The following is a 5,759-nucleotide window of genomic DNA, read 5'->3' as shown; positions in this document are numbered from 1 at the left end:
TGGATGAGTATCGATTCAGAATTGATTTATAAAAGTGCATTGGAATCCCAAAAACAACGAGTTCGAAGTGCAGCCTTCAAAAGAAGATTAGCCACACCCGGTTGAGATGATGAATGCATTCAGTTGTATCGAGCAAAATCTAATGTCTTTAAAGCTTTCCGTAGATATAGTACCTCAGAACATTATTTAGAGTACACGAAGCTCGAAAAAAAAAGCTGAAGAATCTAATCAATGCGAAGTTATTGGCGTATCTAATCTAATCAAAGCGAAGTTATTGGCGGTGTTTCATTGATGGCATCTCGCGAGAAACTTCAATGTCGACGCTTTTTAGAGTGGCTCGCAACATGCGAAACCGCTCATCTTCAAAAGAGAGTGATGAATACTCCAACCGATGGTTATTCAACTTCGTAAAAAAGGTCTGTCCAGACTCAGTTCCAACTCAGCCTTTTTGCGAAACTCGAAAAGACGATTCTTTGGACAAAGCATTCACTATGCTGGAATTTTCTATGGCTCTTCTTTCATTAAACAGCTCCTCTCCGGGACGCGATATGATTCAATCTTCTTAAAAATGTCCCTGATATCGCTAAAAGACGGTTGCTTGACCTGTTCAACTCATTCATGGAGCACAACATTGTTCCACCTGATTGGAGACAGGTCAAAGTAATTGGTATTCAAAAGCCTGGGGAACTAGCGTCTAATAACAATTCATACTGTCCGATCGCTATGTTATCACGTTTAAGGAAATTGTTAGAAAAAATGATCCTATCGCGACTCGACCACTGGGTTGAATCAAACAATATGCTTTTCAGTACTCAATTTGGTTTTCGCAAGGGTAAAGGAACAAACGATTGTCTAGCGTTGATTTCATCAGACATTAAACTAGCCTTTTCTGACAAGAAGAAACTGGCTTCAGTCTTTCTGGATATTGAGGGCGCTTTTGATTCAGTTTCCATAGAGATATTGTCAGACAGCCTGCACAATAGTGGACTACATTGAAAGTTAAATAACTTTTCGTACTCTGTACACCACAAGTTTGTTGTCAGAAAAGCATATGAGCTTCACTCTCGGCAAACAGACAACTTCGGGAATTAGCTACCGTCAAGCTACCATTCACCGTGCATTTAAGAAAAATTTGCACTTCAAAAATTATATAACTTTTCCAAATAATTTGAAGCGTACTAGAATACCACTACGTAGCGTGCAATTATATCATTATTCAGGGAAAAATCTAAAACTAGTGATGCATAACAAAAAAATACTTTAAAATTATGTTCGAAAATGACATGTTAAGGTCGCCTCGTACCGTTCTATGCAGGGTTCTGAATTTTCGTATCAATGATGCGAAATCTACGATTTTTCGCACGTAAGGAGAATGCTTTTTTCGCTTCCTCGCGTGAACATCTTTTATCGCTCACACTAATTTTCCCTGGAGCTATGATGGAGGATAACCGAAAATCACTCCACTCTGTGTATAATTTGTTTTTCACTCCAGCATATTTCCGCTCACCAACTGCTCCCGAGAATTATTACTATGTGGATAAACAAAAACTAGTGCCGGCGACGGGATTCGAACCTAGAACATTGCTAAAAACAACCGTGATGCGTGCACGCCAACTATGATACCACAGTAACTTGACGAAAGGAGTGGTTAATTTGGAGCATAAAAGCAACTGCTGCTCGTGGCGATGGATACAGGAAAGATTCTCCATGTATCGGAGAAAGAGAAATAAAACTTCTCACAGCTGCGGAAATGTGCAATTATCTATTTTCGCTTTGTTTTGTGGACGAATAAAATCGCAAGGCAGCTAATCGCTGAAAATTGCTGTGAGGGATAAATCCATTATCGTGAGAGTGAGTGAGAATTCGGAAGCCTGGTTCTATGTCACCATTCACCGTGCACACTAGTGCACCATTCACCGTGCGTATAGTTTTCGTCCTGATTTCATTTCATATCTTGAAGAAACGTTGTTAATGGAGCAACTATGTTGCTAGTAGTGTGCGCACTCATTTTTAAGAGTATTCATATCTTCATTTACAATAAAAACCATAAAAAGTTTAAAAATTGGCTAAATTATTATTTTTTCAATAAAATCGTTATAGGAGATTTGTCTGTATTGTCCAAACAATTCCATATTCACTCAAAAACCAAATATTAAGTAGTTTAATCATGGCATAACAATAAATCTAATATTACCGAATAATTTCATGGCTTTTACACTAATGCACGGTAATATGAACCATATGTATTGAAAAGGATCCCTTCACCGTACATTTAGGTTTCGACTGAGATACAATAAAAAATTCTGATTTGCATAAAATCTCATTGCTTATACAATGAAATACATCTTACTAATAGTACCGTTTTGTCTCAAATTCCGAACAGACTCATATTCCGAACACTCGGTTTTTGTATGGCGATTTGGTTGAAATGTTTCGCTGAAATATGTCACCAAATATCAAGAAAATGACAGTCAATTGCAATTAAATTTTAACGTCTTCAATATAATTTATACCGTGGGAGTAGTAATGACTCTCTAGTTTGAGACCAGTAGAACAAGCACAGGTAGATTTATTTGCGAAATTATTCATTTGAATACGATTTACTCGTGCTGTTCGGAATTTGAATCAAGGTGTTCGGAATATGAGACAGAATGAACACAGTGTTCGGCATTTGAATCAAAATGTTGTTCTATACTTTTAAGTGAAAACAATACTAATACTAATTAAATCAACATTATTATTGGTACACCCAACAACTAACAGTTAGACTTTGCGAAGAAATTAAAATTTACACAAATATTTACCAATTTTTGCCAATCAGATGCATTTGAAGTCACTGTTGTCCTTAAGTGTTCGGAATATGAGTCAAAACGGTATCCACATTGAAAACTTGTTGACATTTTGAAAAATTTCATACTCTAACGTTAAAATGAAAAATCTGAATTTTTGGAGTTTCTACTAAAAGTGTTGAAAAATATCATTATCAATCAGAACTCATATGATTTTGACAACATAAACTAGTTTTTTTTTTAAATGCTTTATGACATAAACTACTTCATTTTATCAGTTTTATCTTATTTTGTTGACAAAAGAATAATTTGTGAAAATTGTATGAATATTCTGTAGGAATTTGTATATGTGCACGGTGAATGGAGGCCGCACGATGACTGGTGACTTAACGGTATATGGGCCTTGTCCAAGGCTCATGCTTAAGTCCCTGTCTTTATAATTTTTATGTTAAAGATATTGACAACTGCTTGGAAGAACCATGCACGCTGAGACAACTTGCAGATGATGCTGTGGTTTCTATTAAAGGGCCACGAACGGAAATCTTGCAAAGACTATTGCAAAATTCCTTCGATAATCTATCCCCTTGGGCTAGAAATTTAGGGATCGGGTTTGCGCCGCAAAAAACTCAACTGGTTGTATTTCAAGGTAGCGGAATCCAGCCCAACTAAAGCTTAAGTTTTTGGGAACAGACATCGACCAGTCTTTGACTTCAAAATATCTTGGGGTCTGGTTTGATTCAAAAGGCACTTGGCGAATCCATACTAGGTATTTGGTAGACAAATGCCAACAGAGGAATCAATTTTGCGTATTGTACTAGGTTGTATGCACTCAACGCATAATGCGAGTCTGGAGGTTCAAGCAGGTGTTTTACCGCTACATAACCGGTTCTGGGAACTCTCGCTAAGAATACTTATTGAAAGTGGAGTGAGCAACACACTCTTTATCGAAAACTTCGAAGAAATGCTCAAACTGAATTCTCAGTCAAAATTCATGAGAGTTTATCTCTACTACATGTCATCTTACATAAGTCTTCCATGTTATAACCCTCCACGTGTATGCTTCACCAAGGTCTCCTGTTGAACACGATCTATCCATGAAACAAGCTATTCATGGAATTACAGATCAACTTCGATGTATAACTATCCCACGTATTTTCAACGCAAAGTACCAGAATGTCGATTCTTGTAGGAGATATTTCACCGACGGGTCCCGTATTAATGGATCCACTGGCTTCGATGTCTTCAATGAAAACTCTTCCGCCTTCCGAAAACCTCAGGAATCTTGCACGGTTTATGTTGCTGAGCTGGCAGCAATTCACTTCGCTTTGGAGATGATCTCTAACATGCTCGCAGACCACTTCTCGGATAGTCTCAGTGCCATTGAGGCACTTCGATCGAAAATAAGAGAGCAGATGTGTGCGCAGGTCGAAAAATCACACAAGATTACCTTTGTATGGGTCCCCTCACTTTGCTTAATTTATGGCAATTATTCTCTCGCAAAGGTGTGTGCTGAGAAAGGTGAGATTTATGATAGAAGAATTTCACACGATGAATTGTTTCATTTAGTACGTCAAAGTTCTCTTGACGGTTTGCAAAGCGATTGGCTAAATGGCTAACTGGGACGGTGATTTCATGTATATGGTCACAATTTACAATTTTCTTCGCTTGTCTTGTATAAAAGTTTAATTCTCTTGTGTTTAGTTCAACAGTTTTTTTTTTTGTGTTGTCCCCTTTGTGTTAGATTGAGGATCCTGGCTATCCGGAAGACGAATACCGACATGAAACGGAAATCAAGCGTTTACGATATATCTCCCGGATGAACTGCAGAGAACCCTTAATCCAATCCTTACCATGTCCTTCCTTTAAAATTGTGACCACTAACCTCGAGTTGCCACAAGTACCCTGGCTCCATCCCGTACTAATTATTGTCCTGAAAAAGTAAATACATTGTAAATAATACAAAAATGAATTTCGGCTCCGTAAGGCATTAAAAGCGATTGAGCCTCCAACGAACTAGTTAAAAAAATAAGATTGTATTTAGAATCGGTCATTTTCCAAAAATAAATCAGCAGTTTTCTAGTGAATGGTCAAAATATCTAGAAAAATAAAAACGTCCATTTCTTATTTTCGATAATTATGATAAACGGACGTTATTGTTTTTCTTGAATTGTTGATCAATCGGTAGAAAACTGCTTTTTCAGTTTTGACAAATGATCGATTCTTACTAGAGCCTTAATATCGACAAGCATTCTTAAACGAGAAGAGAACTTGTGTAAAAATGGTGCAAAAATGTTGAGTAACAAAAAAGTTATCGCGATTTGAATATGTTTTTGCGATAAAAAATGAAGCTGCTGGTAGAGGGAACTGTGCAAGTGCTCATCAGGATCTGCTCAGTGGGGACGTAATGTCACAAAGATGAAAGACTTTTTAGGGAACAACCTAGAGAGATAATTTTCATTAAAAAACTGTAAAGTTTACATTGAACATTATCCTTAGATGCATTTGGAATAAATTTTGGGAGAATGACCGAAGTTTTTTTTGTATAACAATTGCATTGTTTCCCAACATTGTTTAGAAAACAAACATCTCAAAATCTTCGGCACATTTACCGCATCTGCTGACACTTCAACAAACTCTCTTGATATAATCAATTCAAAGCAAAACTCAATCTTCGCAAGCAAAGGTATTTAATTTTATTGTTGTAGTTATACATCAGGTTGCTGTTTCACGTGCAAACCATTAGCGTGGAGAATCAAAACAAAAACCTTCACCTTGCACCTGAAAGAAGCAGCCAGGTCTGCCCTCTTCCGAAAAATACATTATGGGTATGGCCACCACTCCAACTCCGGTAGTGCCCAAACTTGGCCAAAAGAAACACTATCCCCAACCCGACAAGTGTACGCAGAGTTCCCAAGAGAAAGAGAACGACGAAGAAAGGTGAACAGCCTACGGGAAATTTCTTCTTTCACC

This window comes from Aedes aegypti, chromosome 2 (genome assembly GCF_002204515.2).
Source record: "Aedes aegypti strain LVP_AGWG chromosome 2, AaegL5.0 Primary Assembly, whole genome shotgun sequence".
Lineage (NCBI taxonomy): Eukaryota > Metazoa > Arthropoda > Insecta > Diptera > Culicidae > Aedes > Aedes aegypti.
The sequence above is the reverse complement of the archived record's forward strand: the minus strand, read 5'-3'. Positions refer to the sequence as shown.